This window comes from Opisthocomus hoazin, chromosome 8 (assembly GCF_030867145.1).
Source record: "Opisthocomus hoazin isolate bOpiHoa1 chromosome 8, bOpiHoa1.hap1, whole genome shotgun sequence".
Classification (NCBI taxonomy): Eukaryota; Metazoa; Chordata; class Aves; order Opisthocomiformes; family Opisthocomidae; genus Opisthocomus; species Opisthocomus hoazin.
The window spans coordinates 4,331,503-4,354,650 of NC_134421.1; the positions used below are offsets into that span (position 1 = coordinate 4,331,503).

The 23,148-nt window shown below is 45.3% G+C and overlaps 1 protein-coding gene across 6 annotated transcripts in view; it reads left to right on the forward strand.

Annotated features, from left to right (window-relative positions):
• BICD1 (BICD cargo adaptor 1) overlaps positions 1 to 23,148 on the forward strand; it is a 191,832-nt gene that overhangs the window by 100,731 nt on the left and 67,953 nt on the right. The window lies entirely within an intron of this gene.

Consider the following 23,148-nt stretch of genomic DNA (forward strand, 5'->3'; position numbering starts at 1 on the left):
TACTGCTTCCATATCCCAGTTAGCGGAGAACTTATTTAATTTTATGAATTTATTCTTTCCGTATTGATGGTGAGCTGCCAAGAAAGCCAATGGGATCCTGGGGTGCATCAAGAAGAGTGTGGCCAGCAGGACGAGGGAGGTTCTCCTTCCCCTCTACACTGCCCTGGTGAGGCCTCATCTGGAGTACTGTGTCCAGTTCTGGGCTCCCCAGTTCAAGAAAGATGAGGAGCTACTGGAGAGAGTCCAGCGGAGGGCTACGAGGATGAGGAGGGGACTGGAGCATCTTCCCTACGAGGAGAGGCTGAGGGAGCTGGGCTTGTTCAGCCTGGAGAAGAGAAGGCTGCGAGGGGACCTTATAAATGCTTATAAATATCTGCAGGGTGGGTGTCAGGAGGACGGGGCCAAGCTCTTTTCAGTGGTGCCCAGTGACAGGACAAGGGGCAATGGGCACAAACTGAGGCACAGGAAGTTCCGTCTGAAGATGAGGAAGAACTTCTTCCCTCTGAGGGTGGCGGAGCCCTGGCCCAGGCTGCCCAGGGAGGCTGTGGAGTCTCCTTCTCTGGAGATATTCCAGACCCACCTGGACACGGTGCTGTGCAACCTACTCTGGGTGACCCTGCTTCAGCAGGGGGGTTGGACTGGGTGACCCACAGAGGTCCCTTCCAACCCCTACCATTCTGTGATTCTGTGATATTCTGTGATTCTATGTAGCAAAGCTGAACACAAGAGCATCCATGAGAGGAAAGTGACTGTTACGTTCAGCTTTACTAGCAAACTGGCTCTTGCTGATGTTCTCGTGGGCTCCCTAAGATGTTTGTGTCCCACCACTCTGGCCAGCGCTAATTGTGGTGAAATGGAAGATAAGGGATGCTGAGTGTCAATCCTCATCACCTGTCCTGGGTTCCTCACAGATGTGTGACCGTGCACTCGCTTTGGATGTACCTTTTGTGCGTGTAAGGAGCTGACATTTGTCAGAATCGGTTGCCTCTTTGGGGTGTCGCACTCCCGTCACTGTGCAGCACCGCTGGCAGATGCGTTACTCCCCAGTCCCCTGCCGTGGGCGTAGGCTGTTTTTGCAGCTGGGTGTCTGGGAAGCTGCACGTGAGCCTGCGGTGATCTTGATGGCCAGTTCATCGAGGTGCCTTCAATGCTCGCCTTGCTTTTATCCTGCTGCCGTTCCTTCTGGTGCCTTCACGCACACGTTCGTACCTCATTCGTGGCCGTCTCGCTGTTTCTCTTGCAAACCTCTGCGGATTCAGTTTTCTAAGCAGAGCGACCACAGGCAGGGAGTAACCCCCCATTCTTCCGTCTGAACATGAGGAAGAACTTCTTCCCTCTGAGGGTGACGGAGCCCTGGAACAGGCTGCCCAGGGAGGCTGTGGAGTCTCCTTCTCTGGAGATATTCAAGACTCACCTGGACAAGGTCCTGTGCAGCCTGCTCTGGGTGACCCTGCTTGGGCAGGGGATTGGACTGGGTGACCCACAGTGGTCCCTTCCAACCCCTGCTACTATTCTGTGATCTTTCCTGCTTTCCCTGGGGATGCTTGGACTTAGGGGCTCTCCCCACGGTCTAGCTGCAGGAAGATATCTTGCTTAGGTCGTTCTTGTAAATGCTGCTTTCATGTGAATTCAACAAATCAACAAAGATTTTTTTGTGTTTGCTGTAGCTGAGTGGAGTAGCATCCTCTTACCCTACAGAAACTGCTGGGACGGGGTCTCCCTGGGACTGGGTCCTTTGCTCCCATTGAACATTCTCAGTTAATGATTGCAATGGACTTGCCCATAATGCAAGTCAAGTTTCAGGAAGTAGTAAATATATGCTATTTATTCACAAGATCCAAATAAAAGATGCAATTGTAATTGCTGTTGCGCTGGTTAAGGGAAAAAAAAAATATAAAAAGAAGATCAAGTTTGTATCTACTTGTCCTAAAATCATATCCTAAAAGCTTCTCTAGCAGCAGGCAACCAGCTGCTGACACACGCACCTAATCACCTGGTTAAAGACTGCAGGCAAGCAGAACCCCGATGAGCTGGGGTTCGGTCGCAGATGAACAGCTAAGCTAGAGGATACACATTCGTCTTTGTGCTCGATTCCTTCCCCTGGGGTCTCCTTGGGATTCCTTCAAATGCAAATTGCCTTTCCATCTTCTATCATGATTATTGATCTGTAGGTATTCGGGAGGTAGTTTCAATACCTGTCCTCCCTAGAGTATTGATTGTCCTCATTTCTGTGGAGATAAGAGTAGCCCCCAGTGTGAAACCAGCTGCAGTGATTTCCTGTTCTAATACGAGATAGAAACAAGCCCTAGTAGTTAATTAAAATGCAAGAAAATAATTTACTTGAATAAAAATAAGGCTGATAAACTGTTTGTTATTATTAAGATGATACTGGACCCCGAGCAGTAAGTCCTTGACTATGTTGAGCTTTTATTTCGTGGGACTACAATCAATGTATTCAAACATAAATGGGATTAGTGCAGTTGGTTCATTTCCACGCTTACACCAGACACTATTATGATTAATTACTTGAATATAATAAGAGATAGAAGCGATTGACACCTACCTCGGGCTCTTAGGGATCTTGTCTCACTGGATTACACTGGTGTTTCACCATGCGTTCAGAAGAGTCTCACGCTCGTGCCCAGCTCAACGTACCTTGGTCCAAACATAGAAATCCTAAGGCTGTGATGTCCAAGTGCCTGCAGAAATGAGATGCCCTTCTACTGTAAGTGTGTATGAACGTTGTCTGCTTGGTTCTGGGTACTGCTAATAGGAAAAAAGGCAGATGGAGCTTACTCCAAATCTGGACAACCACCAAGGCAGAACCCCCCCCATTTTTTAATGAACTGTCTGGTACATTCTGGGGTAAAGGCAGTTGTTAGAAGCTGCCACAGGCAGAGTGGTACAGTGAGGAAGTGATTTCTCTCTTTAGCCAGTATATTTGAAAATCTGATTAGAGGAAAAAAGTGGAATTAAAAAGGGTGGTCTTTATGTGAGCAGCTGTACTGAGTGATGTAAAGATAAATTCTGGATGTAAGTTACTTGGCTGCATCCTGTCCCTTCCCTTCCCTGCTTCACCCCCATCCCCTGAGAGAATATGCCTTATAGTTGTTTTTAGACCTTACTAAGATAGCTTATAAGCTAAAACAAAAAAATAATCACTCCTTTCACCTTCAGACTTAATATAAAAGGTTTGAAAAAGTGCTTTGTGGTTCTCGAAATAGCATTTTTGCATAGGTGACAGAAATTTGTGGTACTTTATCTGTACACTCAGTCCCTTGTGATGCTGAAGACGGACTGCTAGGTTTTCGAAAAGTGACTTATGTTAATGGTACCACATCCCTGAATAGCACAGTCAATGCTCCTCCATTCTTTAATCTCTTGTGGGAGTTCCCTTCCAAAGAGATTCTGCTGTCTGGATTTGCACAGAAATCCATGGTCGTGTGAATGTGTACGAGCATTTTGTGAACTGTCAGAATACTCTCACATGAATGCTGATGGCTTTTAGGAATCTTGGGAATTCCATAGCCCCGGCGTTCAAAAATTCATGCCTTTTTGCAAGTATCTGCCATATAGTCACAGCTGATGTCTGCAGGGCAGCTTGACCTGGATCCCTCTCGCTATAAAAGGGAATGTATCAGGCTCAGGTCTCTGGAGATTATGCATCTCAGTCTGGTAAAGCAAACACACAAATTTCAATGCTTATCACCAGAAAAAGACATATTTTTTTAAGAATTTGAGCATTTGTTTCACCCTAACGGTGAAGGACGAACCAGGAATCTCTCTACACAGATGGTTTTCTAGATTCATGTTAAAATGATCAGAAGAGTGAAACACAAGCAGCGTTATTTTTGATGTAATAAAAATCCCTGGAGTTTTTGATAAGAATATTATTAGCTATCATCTAATTAAATAAAATGCACATTTTGGAAAGCAGGTGACGCTTCTCATTCTTTTCTCCCACCAAGACTTCAGACAGGGGACGTAGAACGTTATTTGGAGATTCTGAAAAATGCTGTAGTCTGAACCAGAAAATACACTGGTTTTGGAAGTGAGGCCAGAGATCACTTTTTAGCAGAGACCAGGTTTCACGTACATTATGAATCACGTAGTTTATGGCAGGTGACCTCTCTGTGTGGAGAGTTAATACCATCTCATATCATTTTCTAATTCTCCAGTGTTTGTTTTTTCCTATTTAAAAACACTGTGTTTACTTGTAGTCGGAAGATGGGTGACTGGTTCTTCCATTTACGCTGTTGAAAAAGCTTTCCTTGCAGTAACTATAAGGACTTCGTAGATGGATAAAGAAGATGAATCGCTGCTCTGAGAAGCTGATAACTGAAAGAGGTGGTTATGCAAGCAGAAATGATCTAGTTCAGAAGCTGGAGCAGAAAGTTCTTGTGAAGAGACCATACTCCTATGTCACATGGAGCTGGCACCTGACTCGAAAAAAGTGGCAACAGAAGAGGGGAAAACACATGAACCAAAAAGTGGAAGCAGGCGAAGCTGTAGGAAATGGAGATGAAAGATGATGGTATGGTTTGAGTTTTGACTGGGATTAGGAGTTGTGTGAGGTGAATGAGTTGTGTAGGTGGATGCTTTTGTGTCTGGAGAGGCTGGCAGGTATGGGTCACCTCTTTCTTCCCAACAAGGCTAGTGAAAAGAAGGAGGAATAATGTAAGTTGGGAAGCAAAGGGTTAAAACCCATAGTCTGTGCTAGGAAGTGCCACTGCAGCAGCTGCAGAAAGAAACCTGCACCTGGGTACCTGCAGTCCAGGAGACAACAGATGAACAGGGAGGTCTGTGATGGCAGTTAATGGGCCGTGACAACAGCACGCACCTGGGCTTCTGGAGGGCAAAAGCAGGGGATGAGGGCAGTGGAGAAATGGGTGGTGAAAAAAAATACAAATTGGTGAGGCATGATGTGCCGAAACCAGGTGGAAAAAAGCCTCTAGAATGAAGCCGTGCAGCCCTGCTGCCCTTGAAATCAGTAGAGAAACTTTTATTCATTTCAGCAGTACAAAGGTCTTATACTTCACGCTAATCAGGAAACGTATGGGTATGATAGCCTGGACACTTTTTGAGAGGAAACTGTATATAATGCCAAGCGTGGGCACTTGTGCTAGGTGAATAGTTATAAGAAGTTTTACTGCTAGCTATGGCCGTTTCAGAAGTGTAACCTCATGCTAAGTGGCCATATCTGCATTCTGAAAATAAATGAGAAATCAAAAAAAATTACTGGTGTGGTGTTCAAGTTGACTTTTGTCTTAAAAAAAATTAAGAACTAGTATTACTATACTAAATATATCTTCAAATTCCTAGTTGGCTATTTCCTATTCACAAGTTGTAATTTCTCGGTCTGAAGAGTTAAGGGTTTTTATCATTTTTGATGATCAGAGTGAAGTCTAAGAACTTTAAATGTGAGCGCATATCTAGTTAATACCCACACCAATTTTGAGTTCTTGTTTTGTTGCTCTAGGGTTAAACTGCAACAGGAAAGGATTTGGGTGTGTAGTACTTCCTATTCAATGTAGGATGTAGTTAGGTCCAAAACTGAGATCCTGAATACTTTCAGTTGTCATCTACTCCCAGAGGTTCCTACAGTCGTTAGGTGCCTAAGTTTCCACCTGTACAGTTCTCTGCCCGTGTGAAGGTTGGTTTCCAGACTTATTCAGGAACACCTCTGGCTTGGACTGAGGTCTGCTACTACACTGTTGCTGGATGCTGAGCACTGCTCTAGGTGCTACTGGGATCCTCCAAGGAGATGTTTCCCTAGCTGACCTCATCACAGAATCACCTAGTGATGTTCTTCCACTCTCTGGTTCTGTGATTGTGGCAAGGTTTGGCACTCCAATTTCTTCACTGCCTGAGGGATTATGAGTCCACTTCTGATGAAAGTGCCCTAGCAATCTATTGTCAGGCTCCTCATTCCTTCAGATGAAGCTGTGTTGCTTTGTTGGGGGATAGTCAGTATTTTGTGGGTCAGGGAGAGCGAGAGTGAGCAAGCTCATAAGAATGACTGTAGCCTAAAGGCTAAGCCGCTCAGCTGGGAATAGGGAACTAGTTCTAGTCCTGGTTTCAATTAATGTTTAATAAGAAATACTTAAATATTAATTGGGGCAGAGACCAGAACCCTAGTCTCTCCACTGTGAGGTGACAGTTCTCAGCAAAGGCTGTCTCCGTCCCTCAGAGAGAGCATGTTCTTCAGCCTGGGTCTCCCGTGGCTAGTGGTTTGACTCCTGAGCTCTTGGAAGGAGGTAGCTCCAGGTTACTAAGCGAGGTAACTTTCTCGAACTCTGTGTTGAAGAAAGATGGAACAGATGAGTCCGGGAGAGGAATCGCTGCTACGAACCATGTACTGCAGGAAGCACCTTTCAGCAGCCTGGCCACAGCGACAAAGCTCTCTTAGAGATTGGTGATCTCTCTTCAGTGTTATTAGTTTGCTTTTCATCATAGTTGTCGAATTTTTTTCATGCAGAGAACAGGGAACCTGTGGTTGTGCTTTGACAATTATCCTAGACAGAGAAGTTAGTTAACTAACTGCAGTGTTGACTGTGACAACGCGTGGAACATCCTTCCATGATCTCGCCTGCTCCCTCGTGGTGGTGTCCTGTGCTTCCCAGTGGCCACATCGACAGACTTATCCCACTCAATCTACTGAAGAATGGGAACTTCTTTTGGCATTTATAGTGATTAAATAAAGCCTGCATTATAGATATATTTATCTTCTTACTAATATTATGCTGATACTTGCAGTGGTGACTTCATATCTAGAGGGAGATTGAGTAAGGAAATATGGTGAAGTACGTATGGCCATTGGTAACGGTGTCTTCATCTTAACGTACCTTCATGCAAGCACGGCTTTTTGGAAAGAAGCTGTAGTAATGGGCTGCCAGAGCAGCCTACAGAGATGACTGTGGGGGTCAGAGCTGCCTGAGAAACCAAGTGCAGCTCAGATGTGGTAGAGAGATGGCAGAACTGTTCCTCCTGTCAGGAGAGTGCTCTCGTCACAATCCAGGGTAGTATTAGCATAGTCACTCTAATTGACTATATTGACATTCCTTTGTTTTGGAAGTTTACTTCAACTGGCTAGAACCTGCTCTAAATTAGGCTTAGAATCTAAATTTGTTACTTTCCCCATGGGGAGGTGGTTTTCTTTTCTCTCTCCTGTTTTTAGAAGAGCCTGCTGAAGGGAGGTTTTCCAGCTTGCTTGTGCCTAGCCACCCTCAGAAATTTTTTCTCCCTACTCTGCTGACAGTGCCGATGGGTGGGGTGTTTTGTCTTGAGAGGCTGAAGTTTTCTGAAAATGTATTGTTTCCTTCTGCTTTCAGGAAAAGTTTTCAGACTGACCTTAATCTTAATTCTAATATAATAGCATAATGTTGTGTAACATGGGAAATCTTGTTAGATATTGCTGACTGGCTTCAAATCAAACTCCGGTATGTGCTCGTGTCTTGTCTGGACCTCTTTAATAACATGTTAACGGTTTCTGCAAGCAGTTAGGTGTTAATGGTTTTCCTGTGAAGGCACTTGCTTGTCTGTGCTCTGTCTAGACTGGGGAGAGCTGCAGGACCTCTGGGGGCTTTAGGCTGAGCAGGGTGGAGAGTCACCCTGCCCTTGCTCTGAATTCCTGTCCTCTTGATACGGTCTCTGGAAAACCAGCAGTGCCTGTTTGTGCGTGAAAGCCACTGGTGGGCCAGCACTGGATTGACTGCCAGTGGTGCCCTTTGCTCTTGCTGCAGACCGTTCCTTGAACCCTGGTTCTTCTTTTCCTTCCTGACGCGTACACACACGTTCCCGTTCATGCTGTGTTCATATCGGTCTCACGATTTCTTTTAGAAGTGCCTACATCTGCTCACTTCAGCCTGGTGTGGACCAAGGTGTAATCCCTGTGAGAGAGGTCCACTGCAGAGTTTCTCCTGACAGGCGATGAAGGTAGAGCGCAGATGGCTTTGGTGGCTGTTGCCACCGCGGGCTGCGAGGGAGGGGAAAAAAAAGCAGCAGGGGAAAAAAAAGCAGCACACCGTGCTGAAGTGTAAAGCCTGGCTTCTTGGCACGAGGCGGTCTGGAAGGTACAAAACTGTGGAGGTGGTCATCAATGGGTGTTTGCTGTGACAAAACCTTTTTATTGATGTTTTTGTAGTTTTTACAGTGGTTTTGTCAGGGCATTATTTTGTAGCGTTAGATGCTGATCCTTGTTAACGGGTTTTCTCTGCCGTGTGCTTTCTCTGTCTCTGCTCACAGAACTTTACTTCTGAAAAGAAACAATGGCTTTCTTTATGTCCTGGAGACAGAAAAGTTAAGCAAGCTGTGACTTGTAATCCTACCAAATCTATCCTCATGCTGTGAAAGGGACAGATGTACTACTAGTAGCTGATACTGCTTATCTGCCAAAGAAAGAGCTTTGAGTGTAGGCAGCAAGACCTGTCCAGTGTAACCTGCTTCTACACTGTCTTTATTAATAAGTAATGGTTTAATTATAAATCTGCTGTTCAGCTTCATCTACTACTTGTTTACCACCAAACACTTTCTTGTGGTTCTTGTTTCACGCATTGGCCAGCAAACCACTCGCTCCTGCAGGTGAAACCAAAGGCAGCTGTGTAAGATTCACCCTTTTATTTCCTGAGATAGTCTATTATCCTTAATTGCTCATCATCCTATCATTGCTCATAAAATTGTGTTTGCAAGCTCATGCTCCTCATAAGCACCAACTGTAATAGAATAGGAAGGTCAACAGTTCATGGTAAATAAGTTTTATTGTGGCACTGTTTTCTCAGGGTGATCTTCATTTCCTCGTTCTGCTGTTCTTGCCCTCGAATATACCTGCAAGCTACCAGAGCAGCTTTGGTTGGTTGTTTTTCCTGTTAGTGAGCCTGGAACAATGACTTTGGATGCCAACTTGGGATCTGACCCATGCGTGACACCGTTTGCTCTGGCAAGGTTCCGGCATTTGGCTCTGCTGTGAATAACGGATCAGACAATGGACAGTAGGGAGGTCAAAAAAAGGCCAGGTGGGATGATGGAGCATAACCAAGGGACTGCTGCATAAATACAGAGTGCCTTATTATAAACGCTCCGATTTCCAGCTCCTTCTTTCAGAAAGGGTCCTTGCAGGCCTCAAACAGAAAATGAAAGAGGGGGTACTTTCAACTGTGCTTCGTCATCTCTGGGCAGTAATTAATCAAATCGGGATCTGGCAGTGCTGATTCTTACATAAGATCTGTGAAATAATGGCCCCTTATTTGTGCTAAGGTAGCTTTTCAAAGCCCTTTATGCACCCCCCTGTGCAAGGCGTGGAGTGAGAACGTGCTGAGAGGGCAGCTGTAAAGGCCGGAGGTGTACCTGGCTTTGAAGGAGGGTGAGACAAATTTCGTGGAGGCTGGGGCCATCAGGGCTGCTTACGCCTGAAGATCCAGCCCCAGCTTTGAGGAAAGTTCCTCAAGCCCCTGATGCAGGGGCTAGGGTGGGATGCCAAGGAAAGCATCAACATATAATTTTCCCATATTTTCCCATGTAATTTCTCTGAACTTGAGAAAATCGTAGTTTTGTGCGGCCTCTATATTTTTGAAATGCATAGCTTTGCTGACTTGTTTTTGTTTCTAGATGAGGGAGGCCTCAGAAGAACTGCTTGTGCTGACTCACTCTTTTCAGTATTAATTTACCGGTTAAGAATAACTTGGCCTTTTGTCCGTTCAAGTGGTGTGGAGTAAGACGGGGTTTGGCAGGGCTGGGATTAGCTGTGTGGCCAGTTTTTAAAGAATCCTTGCAATGTCATCTGGACTCTCGGGAGCAAGAGCCCAGGAGCTGCCTTGACTTGTACCTGGTGACTTCATTCATTTGCCTGGGATTAAGCGGGAAAGGAGGAATACCCTTGGGTGCCAGACTTTCAGAAGCTTGAGTCCAAAAGCTTAAGCACTCTTCCAGATAAAGACGTAATGAGGAGATGGAGAGATTTTTGCTGAAAGTCCTCGCTGCCTGAGCGCTTAAGCAAATAGAGAAGAAGTTTCAGTGACATGTGCCACTGATGAAGAATATTAATCAACGAATGGAAGTAAATTTCTTGTCCCTGTTCCAATTAATTCCCTTTGATTTTTTTTAAAATATCCTGAGCAGTTTCCAATTTAAAAAAAGAAGGAAAAAAAAAAAAAGGAATAAAGCTTCTCTGAGAGACTGATACTGTTTTTCCCAGTCATTCAGTGTTAGAATGTGCCTGGCCATTGTTGAACGTTTTATGCCTTCAGGACTCATTGGGGTTACAGAACCATAGTCTTGGTGTATTCACAATCATCGGTACACAAGCAGTGCAGTCGTATTTCTCTTTCTCTTGAGCTACTGGAGAGTGTACAGTGGAGGGCTACAAGGATGGTGAGGGTACTGGAGCATCTCTCCTATGAGGAAAGGCTGAGGGAGCTGGGCTTGTTCAGCCTGGAGAAGAGAAGGCTGCGAGGGGACCTTAGAAATGCCTATAAATATCTGCAGGGTGGGTGTCAGAGAATGAGGCCAGACTCTTTTCAGTGGTGCCCAGCGACAGGACAAGGGCCAACGGGCACAAACTGAAGCAGAGGAAGTTCCAGCTGAACATGAGGAAGAACTTCTTCCCTCTGAGGGTGGCGGAGCCCTGGCCCAGGCTGCCCAGGGAGGCTGTGGAGTCTCCTTCTCTGGAGATATTCCAGACCCGCCTGGACAAGGTCCTGTGCAGCCTGCTCTGGGTGACCCTGCTTCGGCAGGGGGGTTGGACCAGGTGACCCACAGAGGTCCCTTCCAACCCCCACCATTCTGTCATTCTGTGATTCTCCTGGGAGTCCCTGCATGCATTGTAGCTCCGCCTGGCTTTACCTTCTCTTGTTGACTTTCTCCTGTTCTCTGCATACAGGTGCATCACTGCCCATTCTCCTAACCTGCTTCCTCCTAAACTTTGGACATTGCTTGTGATTAAGCAGTTGTCTCATTAAAGGGGGTAAGGGGTTCTGATAAGCGGCAAAAGGAGAGCCCTCCCGTGGAGTCACGAGGTTCAGAGCTGAATCCTCTTGCGTTCTAAACTCATCTCAGAGAGGGGTCTGGGTGCAGCTGGATTTACTCCTAGTCCCAGACTCGGTCAACGGTTTATGTCCAAGGGGTTAAGCGTGCAGCCACTTCTCAGAGTCAGCTTGCCTCTCAGAGCCCCTCCAAGGACATTCACTGAAACAGTTTTGCAAAGGTGAAACAACAGGGAATTTATTCAAGCGACAGGTATCACAGATTTGGGGTTGCCGTTGATAAATGCACTGTCTACAAAAGTTGAGCTCAGAGTAATAGTTTAGTGCTTTAGTTAACAATGTGTTTCTGGGGATACGTTGGACAAAGTCAGAGGCGCGACTCTTACCAAAAAGGCGTCCCTTCTTGGGGGGGGAAGAGAGGTTCAGGCCCATCATCCCATCTGTCAGGTAAAGTTCTCGCTTGGCTCCTCCTCCCAAAGAGGGTTTTCAATTGCCAATTTTTATGTGTTTGGAAAATCTTTTTGCAAGGTGGTACTCAGTCCATTATTGTGTGTCGATTGGCTCTTGGCATGGCAGGTCGTGTCTTCAGAAGTGGGACTCGGCCGTCTGACACGCTTTCGGAGCGGGCATCTTGGTATGCACGTCCGGGGGCCATCTGTGCTTTTTGTGAAGCAATCTCTGGCTGCACAGCCTCCGTGGTGCCCCACAGGTCACTGGGTTTCCAGTGATGGGCTATCCCCCCTTACTTTTGTCTGATAAGATAAGCACCAGTTAATTACTCCCTTTGTTAGCTCTTGAAACCTCAGTGGAGAGACGCCTCAGTCCATGAGTTTGTCTTTCGTCTTGCATTTGACAAGTCCAGCAAGGCCATCGATTACAGCAGTGCAGAACTGATGGCACTGAAGACTCATTGATTCAGAGATGAGATCCACCAGACAAAACCAAAAAACCTGACAATCTCTTCTGCTGCTGTGATTAGTACTTGGACCTTGAGAGCAACTCATGCGTGCTGATGACACGTGGACGATAATTACCAGTCAAGGTAGTTGAGCTTCCACATCTGCTCTTATTTGTTCAAAAACCACATTCATTTTCAGTGTAATTTTTTTTGTCTTTTAATCAATACTGATTTATTTATAAGGGTTTCTCCTGGGATCTACTATGTGATTTTGGGAAATGGGATTTACCTTTTCCTAGGGATATGTCTTGGATAGCAGGGCACAGAGCGTTGGTTGTGACCTGACCCCAGAAGTGCATGATTTGTGAGGTGCGATCAGAGTGAGACCGAGCGTGACACATCTAATACATGCCTTTGGATAGTCAGCAACTAGTAGTAATTTCCTTGGCAAAAAACCCCACCAAGCAGATAAAAAGAAAGAGACCACGTAGAAGCAAAACCTATGAAACCCTGAAAAATATGAGAAGAGCAAACGTCTTTGGGGTTTATATTTTTGTGCTCTTGTGTGAGCCGACACAGGCAGGACAGAGGAACAACTGCGAAACCACGGATAAAATGCAAAGAGTAGATTTATTTTTGTTACCTCATGAAATGGGGGCTCTCTGAACCTGCTCCCGGGCTGAGGCACACAAGCGAAGCGGTGACACGGGCACCGCAGAGCTCGGTCCTTGCTAGAGAGAGAGCGAGCGTGAGCTACTGAACCTGCCGCTTTCACGTGTGCGTAGCGGGGATTCGCACAGGCTTTGATCCTTCACGCAGCAGGGCAGGAATCTCAAGCATGTTCAGTAAGGTGCCTTGGAGTCTATCACAGACCTGCGTTATCTAAATGAAGAAGTTCTACTTGTCAAGAACACAAGACTAAACAATGATTAGTTTGATATATGCATTTTTTGACACCTCAGCTGCAAGTCACTGGAATGTGTTTACCGTCCTCCTCGCCAGGCTCCCGTTATTATCCCACAGCTCTCCATGTTGACGTCCTCTCATTTGGGTGCATTCAGCCTACGGCTTACAAACCTGAACTCTGCTCTGGGTGGCCATCCCAAAGCATGGTCCTCTGTAGAGTAGGTTCTCCCATTCAGTTCCCTCTACTGCCTCAAAATGTCGAACTCGTTACCAGTTTGGCACTGGTATGAAATCATTTATAAGTGCTTGGCTCCCATCATCCCTGCTAATTGTGCTTTCTGCCACAAGCTCTGTTCTCAAGCGGAAAAATATAAGAGGAAGATGACAGGAGGGTGAACAGCAAGAAACTCAAGTATGCTGCCTCTTTTCCTTCTTTTGCCCTTATTACAATATAGGAGACAAGCTGGTTATTTTTAGTTATTCTCACCAGTCCGTGCCAGTCAGCATCCAGGAGGAGGGCAGCGAGTCAGGCAGAGGTCAGACAGTGTTATCACCCGTTCATTGTGATGGTCAAATCCACTTTTAAGCTTCAGGATTGAGAGAAATGCACTTTTGCTGGCAAATGTTTTAGATGTGTACGTGCAGATGCTCATACATAATCAGAGCTTGTCTGCTTCTGTGGCGTTATTGTTTAAAAAACCCCATCAGATAGGTAGGGCTAGATATGAATGCAGTTTTTGTCTCTGTTGCTCATTCATTCTGCCTGTGTAGCCGTTCCTTTTCTTCCGAAGCACAGTGCGTTGGCTCTTCCAGCCAAACGTGCCTTGAAGGCATCATCATAGACACGTGATTTTCACTTCGGTGAAAGGGTCTGGGCGTCTGTTCCGATACCGGCCGTGAGCTACGCGTGAAGAATGGCGGTGACGTTACAGTGTCAGCTGCGGTGTGAGGTGGGTTAAAAACAGGCTATTTCCCATCAGTCCTGCATACCTGGTCACAAAAGCGGGATGCAAAGGCCGTACTGTTTGCAAATGCCCTGCTGTGTGTTTTGGCTAACGATGCAGGGTGGTTTACGTTTGCTGCTCGCGTTCCCTCCTGTCTCATCTGCCCAAGGGAAGTGGCAGCAGAACAGCAGTGAGAAGATACCGGGTTTCGGTTCTGTGCTTAGTAGCTGTATGTGATTAAAATGGCAAGGGCAAAGTTCTGGTCAGTGGGGAGAAAGGAGAACAGCTTCTCACAAGGGGTGTTGCACGTGCAGTGACTATCTGCCTGTCTCGAGTAAGGCATGCAGAGAGCTCCAGACAGATAAAACAGGGAATAAAAAGTAAAAAATTTATAAGACCTGCGTTATCTAAATGAAGAAGTTCTACTTGTCAAGAACACAAAACTAAACAATGATTAGTTTGATATATGCATTTTTTGACACCTCGGCTGCAAGTCACTGGAATGTGTTTACAGTCCTCCTCGCCAGGCTCCCGTTATTATCCCACAGCTCTCCATGTTGACGTCCTCTCATTTGGGTGCATTCAGCCTACAGCTTACAAACCTGAACTCTGCTCTGGGTGGCCATCCCAAAGCATGGTCCTCTGTAGAGTAGGTTCTCCCATTCACTTCCCTCTACTGCCTCAAAATGTCGAACTCGTTACCAGTTTGGCACTGGTATGAAATCATTTATAAGTGCTTGGCTCCCATCATCCTTGCTAATTGTGCTTTCTGCCACAAACTGTAAAAAACTTACAGGTGTAGGCAGGGAATGGCTGCCAAGTAACTAGCAATATATTAATTAGAGAAACTGAACATTTTGGCCTGTAGAAGTCAGCAACGAGGTTCCCTAAGCTGATTCTGCCCTGGTTTGCTCCAAAAATCTGCAAGCAAAAGGCTGGCCTTGGTTTGTTGTCCAAGACTTCAGCCACAGTCAGGGAGCAGGACTGAATCTGCAGACCCCTGTGCAAGGCGTCAGAAAAGAAGTCACAGTTCCCAAAGACGTCGAAGCGTGTTTTGAAGCAGAAGCACAAAAGGTGTCCAGGAAAGCCTGTGGACAGGCTCATTCATGATGCTTTCAGACCCGCTCGCAGGCACTTTGTGGAACTGGTGTTTACTGGGGGCCGGCTGCAATTCTCTGAAGCGTTTTCCCGTGCGGTGAGCTGTTAAGCAGGTTGGAAATAGCTGTAGGTGTAGGTTTATGCCATTAGTGTGGTTCTGACGACCATTTTACGGCAGATCTTTGAGGCATCATGGGAATATTTTTGTTTTGGAGACTAGGAGGTACAGCTGATCTTTATACAGCCTGGTTTGCCAATGCTCCATAAATGTCAGCGATGATTTGTAGTCAGCTTGTCAGCTTTCATGGTATTAGATTTTTACGTTGTTTTATGTTTTTATCCTTTGCAAACACTTTTAAAAAGCTGGTTATGAATTTTCTGTTACCACTTTTCTTGCCCTTTAAAAGTTATGAATGACTCTTCCTCCTAACCTGACTGCGTAATTTCTTCTCACCAATCATGTTGTGAGATGGACTTATACACCAGAGCTATAACTCTGTTTTAAAATAAGTCGCTTCATAGGCTATAAATGAAATTGAACCTTAAATTGCTAATAGAATTTTAAAATACTTTTATATTGTTAGTTGACTTGAAATTGTATGAACGTCTTAAAGGGAAGAAATAATGCTGATGCCTATTTTAAAAAAAGTTTAAAAAATGAAAAAGTTTTAGAGCACTAGGAAGGAAAAAAGCCCTAGGTGGATTTGGAAACTTAAAGGAAGAAATGTACAACCCTGCTGGTGTTTCTGTTTAGGAAATCCTTCTCCTTTTAACATGTTCTCAATGGTAATAAACTCTTCTGGTATGGTAGGCTGTAACGCAGGGCAGCTGCACCACCTGCCTGCTGCTGAATTCAGACCGTGAGCTGCCTGGGTGAGCTGGGGATCAGTTTGCAGGAATTCAGTGAATACCATTACCTGGCCTCACACTGCAGTCCTCCAAAAGGCAAGGCGAGCCAGCTGCCGGCTCAGCTTCAGCAGCATCTATGTAGATGAATAATTTTTTTTTTTTCACCCATTTATTTTGGGTATTGATTTTTTACCCATTTATTCTTTTTCAGACCCAATAACTTCATGCTACAGATGAAAACTCTGAAGTTCCCCTAACACAGTCTACATTTTTCTTCTTAGCTGAGCTCAGAAATGTTTGAGATGCTGATTCTTTGCATAGTCAGCGTAATCGCTGCCACAGCCTCTTTAACGTTGTGCCTTGAGGCAGAAGAGCCGTGATCAGCTGTTCAAAGGCAGCAAAAATTTTTGGTCTTTGACTTAAACTGGAAAGCTCCTTGTTTCCAAAGGTAGCAGATTTGTTTGGGATTGTCTTCAGCCCTGTTGTTGTTTCATTAAAAATTATGGGAATAATTTACAGTGAATTGGAGAGATAATCTTTCTTTCCATCAAGAACCAAATGCAAAGACTGGATTATCATTGTGTTTCTCATGTCATATTGCACTGACCTCTTCCCCAGGGGCTGTAAGCAAGCCCAGGACATTAAAAACAAAATAGGCTGGTTTCTTTTTGAATACGTGCTGCTACTTAAGGAAATTTAGACAGGACTGTTTCCTTCCTGCCCACCACTGCAGCAAAATTCTGGTATGAGCTACACCACTGTGCAGTGTTTGAAGTATCAAAGCTTGTCTTCTTACCGGCACCTAAAGCCACACTCAGTTTTTGTTACATGTATTTAAGCATTTTTAACAGGTTTTTTTCATACTGCACTTCAGAAGGAAGCTCCCTCTTGTAGCTGTGACCTGAAGCAGCGGGAGCAGCTCTGAGCATCGTTCCCATACGAGGTCTGCAAAGTCGGGGTATTTTTAAAGCCCGCGTTGCAGCTGAAAAGCAGTTCAGGCCCTAGAACGGGGTCACGCAGCGGTGTGGTAAAATGGGTAGTGAAAACAACAGCAAAATAAACGTAAGTCCCTTCCTCCTCTGGCCCTCTGCTTCCCAGCTCCTGTCTGTAATCCGTGCGAAAGCTGCGTTATTTCGGCATGATTGGGGTTAACTTCTAGACAAGATTTATTGCTGCCTCCTCTCGTGAATACACAGATGGAACCTGTGCTTGGAGCTGTGCTGTTCTCCACTTAGATACAGATTTGTTTTCTTGCTGTGATTTTCGCTTTCTAGCGGGGGGGTTTATTGCACGGCCTCAATAGCCTGTTATTGTTCAGCCAAGGGTGGGGAAAAATCATTTGGTCTGAGAGACAGTGTGTACGAAGTAGACATTTTGTTTTCAGCTGTTTTGGGAGCAACTTTCATGTTCTTCACAAGATAGCTATATTTTATTTATTTAGTATTTTCCGAGAGTTTTCACCAATTTACTTTCAGCAAATAACAACGAGCACGGAAGCGCTGATTTGGCCCTTCAGCAAAGCGCGCCCGTAGTGTGGAGTCTCTTTCTCTCCCCCCCTTTCTCGCCGTGCTGCAGCTTCTGCTGGTGCTTGTGGCAGAACCCTGGCCTTGCAGTGGCCCAGCTGAACAGCAAGGCTGTGTGGTACCAGCACCTTGCATTTTCACAAAAAGCTTCAGTGAAAAATAAAACTGCCTTTTAAAGAACTCATACAGAATAGATGAAGAATAGATATATTCTTCTAGTAGCAGAGATAGTTTACCTAAGGTGAACGTTTTACTACATTTATGTGCTTTGTTTTTTTCAAAAGAGGCCTCAGACTTCTTTTAAAACAAATTATTTATCCCATATTATTGTCGCACAGTCCAAGCCACATCCTACCCCTTCTCTTAAATCCAGCCAGATTTAAAACGTACTTCTACTGGGAGGCTTATAAATGGTGATGGGGATGCGTCTGGGTGTGTGCTGAGCTCCCTTGTGCGTGGCGGGGCTTGTGGTAAGCGCGGTGCCGGGGAGGGCTCCCGTGCTGCCGGGCTGATTGGAAGAGGATTTTTCTCCCAGAGGAGCCGGGTGGATTTTCTGTGGCTCCAGCGTGGCTTTTCTGGGAGTGGATAAGCAGGACAGCAGCAGAGTTACGAGGGGACAGGGATATGAAAGAACAACCAAAGCGCGCGTAGAGCATCTTCCCTGATTAAAATAATAAGCGTTAAGCGGTTGTACCTGGGCCTTGCCACGTGCGCTTGTCTCTGGGTTGGATTGGTTTGTTTGCCAAGATCACCGCCGCGTAAGGTGAGCACCATCGGTGTTTGTGTTTTAAGAAGAACTAATCAGGAAAAAACCACACAGAGCTGATACTACCAGGTGGGGTTTTTTTTTTTCAGCCAGGAAATGGCTCTGGCAGATCTCACTCGCTGTTGTTTCGGGGTGAAGGGAGAACGGCAGATGTGTCTGCTCTTGGGTGGTCAAACGTCTCTTCTGTGCATCACCTCCCAGGAGGGCTGGACCTGTGCGTTGTCAACTTTCAGTATATATTGTAGCCTCATACTTCTAATAATTTTGTGTCTTATTCAGGCCAGACACGTGCAGTTTGGCTGTCCCCAGTGTAAAAATAGCCTAAAGGCAAACTCAGGCATGTATTGCATCTTCAGCTGAGTTAAGAAATCCCTTAGAAGATGAGGGAATGCAGTGGTTATACCCTCCAGCACTGTGCCACCATAGAAAAGTCGCCATCCCCCAGCTTGGCGCGCTTGCCCTGCTTCAAGGACATTAAACCTCATAGTTACTGTGAAAAAATGAATGCGGGGTTTGCATTGGAATAAAGTTCTGCAGCACAGAGAACATTTGCAACCTTCTTACACTGCGAGAGTTACCCTGGGAGACTTTTTTTCTCTGTAAGGTACAGACAGCTGGCTACAAAAAGCATCCTGCTTGGTGCCAGATCAGGCTTCAGAAGCTCGGTTCTAGTCTGTGGCCTGATTTGTGCTCTTTTCGATTGCTTATGCAAGGGAGAAGTTTCTGAGATCTCAAGTGCAGGGGTTTTTTGTTTTTTATTTTTTCCCCCCTCCACGGAACTGGTCTCATCTGCATATCAAAAGGCATCAAACACCTGTTTGTCTGCGTAGTATGTTTATAGACCTTGGCCAAAGTTAATCCCTAATGCGTCGCCGTTGACCTCAGCTGAACTATATCTGGTGTACATTTGCCTCATTGTCTGCAAATTGCTGCTAAAAATGGCTAAATGTTGCTGTCTGAGAATTTGTATACTGGCCTGCTAAGTCGAAGAAAAATAGCCCCAGACAAACCCTAAATACACTCAACGCTGTTCTCTTCCATTCAGTACGACTGGGCTAATCTTCTTGGCCTCAGCGGGCAACGCTGCCCTTCAGCTCGTCTGTGAGCTCTAGCCGTTAACAAAAATAGTGATAAAAACAATTCTTTTTCTGAGAAGGCTCTGCTGTGTTCTGTAGGCAGGGAAGTACTCCAGTAACTCCTGTAATGACGACTTCTCTCCTTTGGTTTGGAACACATGGCACAATGAGGTAGATAAGGAGGAAGAAAGAAGCGTTGTTTCTCACTGTGTCCGAGGTATCCCCGGGTGTTTCATACAACTGTGTGAATTTGAAAGTGCCCCAAACCAACCCTGGTTTGCCTGCTGTGGGTGAGAGACTGACTCCCTGGAGTTGCTGTCATGCGTGTGCTGGCTGGGCGCACTAATTGTGCTCTAAAGCAGTCTTTATGGACAAGATAAAGGTGGATGTGCAGTTCAAGATAATCTTATCCAAAGAAACCCCTGCCTGCAAAGAAACCAAATAACCCCAGGCAGCTACCAGCAGACTGCTCATAATTCATGGGCGTTCTGAAGAAACGTTCTCTGTCACAGAAGTGGTCTTCAAAAAAGAAAGCCCACAAATTAGCTGAGATGGGGCATCTCTGTATGCGATCTCCTTTTAGAGCTAACACCACTGTGATGCTGATGTCTAGACAGTCCATAATCTTCCATTCCAGGGAAAAAAAAAAAAAGGAAATTTTCTGCCTCATCCTCAGAACATGGTATTTCATAGGTGAGTCATTTTTAATGTTATGGGAATGATGAATATCATCTGGATTCCTGTTGCTGCCTCGGTGGGGCTGCCATCTGTTCAGCTCCCGGTGTACTCGGTGAGATAATTTAACCAGTCTGTTCTTAGAGCGCACGTTGATCTTGTTCGTATGAGAGAGAAAATGCTACAGAAACGAAGTCTGCTTGCATTAAGACTTTTTTTTTCCTTGATAATCAAGACATGTTTTACAAGTTTCCCATCTCTCTATATAAACGCACGTATTGTTTTACCTGGCAGTCAGATTTTCGCACTGCGTTTTAACTGTGCTCTAGGTTCTTAAGGTGTATAATTTCTATGATTTTCCTATCATTCCATGCATGTTTTTCCCCTAATGGGGAAGCTGAGGCACAGGGGCTGAGGTCCCAGTGTTTAGTCACTGGCTGCCCTCTTGCATTTGTTGGTTCCTCTGACGCTTGGTGATCGATGTGAGATGGTGGAGGAAGTTTGTGTTGCGTCCTAAAGACCAGAAACTCCTGGGAAACTCAGTACGAACTGAAACGTACTGTTTTCCCTACACACGGCTCGTATATTGTAACCTTTTTTCCAGTGCTCTTGATATTCAAAGAGCTTTTAACAGTGCTAGTATGAGTCAGTTGGGTTCTTCTTTATATCACGCCAAAGAAGACCCAGACTCTGTCATGTGGCAGCTGTCTTTCGCATCTATTTTGCGTGCTTAAACACAGAAAATACTGGCAACGTTGTGCGTTTTCCCTGCTAGGGAGTATTTAAAGAACCTACCATCGTGTTTGGTTTGCTGTTAAATTACAGGGTATTACAACTGGCTTTCTCTTTAAAGAAAGTTTTTTTCACTTTCAGAAATCCCTTCTGCGTCAAGTCTTCTCTCTCATTTTCCAGTTGCTCTCAAAGCTGTGTACTGGTGCTAAATCCAGTTTCTAATTGAGATTCTAAGCAGGAAAAATTGCATCATTGGCTTTTGTTTTCCCATGAAAGCCCGTATTAATGGAGACTGCCTTATATAAAGCAGCCCCCTTTCACCTTTGAAAACAAAGAAGAGTTCCTGTCCGAAACGAGTACCATGGCCTTTCAGTGTTTTCAAAGAGCTTTCTCCTGAGCCCGGAGTGTCCTCCTTACCAGTGCAACGCACAGCCAGCACCAGTACGGGTGCGATGGAACACGCGGTGTGCTCAGGAGGAGCTCGGTCTCTCAGCTGCTTCCCAGCGCTGGGAGAAGGGGAGCCTTCAGGCTTTGCTCGGAGCCTGGCAGAGGGATGGTGCTTGACCTCAAGGCCACTGCCGGGAAGTAACTGTGCCCCAGGCTGGCGCGTGCCGTGCGGTCTCCTGCTGCCCGACCTGCCCCTGCCAGTCCCACGCTTGCCAGAAGCGTGGGATCCTGTTCAAAGCTGACCAAGCTGACAGTGGTTTGAAGGGTCCTATCCAGATTCCTCCCCTGCCTACCCTGGGTTTGGATCAGACTTGGGATTTCTGTAGAAGAGAAAGGGGCTGATGCTTGGGCTTGCGGCGTGGGGTGTGTCTTACCGCAGTCTGTCACACTGATGTAAAAATGTGTGAAGGTGATTCTGTAGCAGGAAAAAATAAGCTTGAGGAGTGATTAGTCGAGCTCTGACTAATCTTGACTTACTACCCTTCATTTCAAGCAAACATGCAGGGCCTCATCAAACAGAAGGAAAAGACGTAGTTTTTTCCAGGTTTTAGCTAGTAGCTGTTAAATCCTGATGCTAACAGGTTATGTTGGTAACACCTGATGAGGCTGAACTCAGCCGTGTAACGTGCAAGGATGTTATGCCTTACTTTCTCCATTGTGTGCTTTTGTTATGGGCTAATTAACACACGCTAGCTAATGTATGTTAAAATATGAATTTTCACCTAGGGGGGGTCTGGACTGTGCAGGCAAAAATTCGTATCCACAGGGGTTCCTCAGCCAGTCCTTCTTGCAAACTGAGAGGCAAGAAGATCACAACTATTTTGCTGACAGTCGGGTTTTCTTTTTCAAAATGATGGCTTGGTTTGCTTTTGTTGGTTTGGTTTGGTTTGTCTTAATTAGGCTTTTCCCATGAATATGGGAATATGGACTTAAAATGAAGGGGGAGCTTAAGAGAAAATTTTAATTTTTTAAAAAAAAAAAGACTGATTTTCAGAAGGTATCCTCAGGTTTATAAAGCTTCAACAAAAAGCACTATTAGAGACCAGTCTGTCCCTCTGTCTGAGACAGACAGCACAGTGGCATAGACTGCTGTTGTTGGTTTCTGTTTCTGGGTTTTGTCATTGGGATATGATACTTTTTTCTTTTTTAATGAATAAAGAGCTTAAAACATTTGCCATCACTGGGGTACTAATGCCCTTTGTTGATCACGTTTGGCAAATGAGCAGCCTGCAAGATTAGCAAGCTTTTTTTCTTTCCTTGCCACTTGGAATTCAGCTATTATATGTCACATTTCAACGTCTTTCAGTAATTCCTGTTTAACCCAACTGTTATTTGACAGAAATTGGTATTGGTTGCAAGCTCAGCACGCTCATGCCTCTGGTTGAAGAACCAGGGAATAAGAAGTGAGGATTGAAGGGGCAGAAGAAAGAAACATTTTGGCATTTTTCAGTGGGGAGAACAAGGACCGTAAATAGTAGAGAAGAGAAAAAATTGAATTGGCGTTGTTATTTAGGCAGGGTGGGATGTTTTTATTGCTGGGTACAGAAGAAGTCAGGGCAGGAGAAGCTTTCAGTACAGTGTTTACATTTGAGGAAAATGGTCGGAAAAGATTCCCTGGGCTTTGTCTGGGTTACCGAAAAAACTTCCCCAAGGGAATGAGAAGAAAGAAAATGAAAGCCTGTTTGGAACAGGAGTGTTTAGTTTGGTCGGAAATCTGTCTCGGAGCTCTGTCAGGACACTGGTGTGGCCACATTTAAGTATTTATTTACAGAGTAAAGCAGTTTCTAAAGAGAACACCGGGTGGGTCAGGGTCAAACAGCAGCCCCTAAGAGCAGTGCTGAAGCAGCTCCGGTCCCTCAGTGAGACTGACTGAGGAAAACATTTAGGCTTTAGGCTACTTTTATTTGTAAGAGCAAGCAAAAAAAAAGTCCTGCTGGAAGAAGCGGTTGTGATACCATAGTGTGCTAGGCTAAGATAAAGAGTGCATCTGAATTCTGCCTAGAAGCTCCTGAAACTCATTTGATGTGATCTCTGAGGGGCTCAGGAGCGTGGGGGAAAACCAGTTGGGATTCAGAGGCTGATGTCTTCTTCATCCTTTTGTTGCTGTGAGAGCTGTCTCCAAAAGCTTCCCGTTTAGTGATGATAGCTGGAAATGTCCACAGGGAAAGCAAATGGTCCCTACTTTCTCAGGACCAAGGCCAGAAATGGATTTTTAACTTTAACCTGAGGCTTTAAATTGCACCTAGAAAGAAATCCAT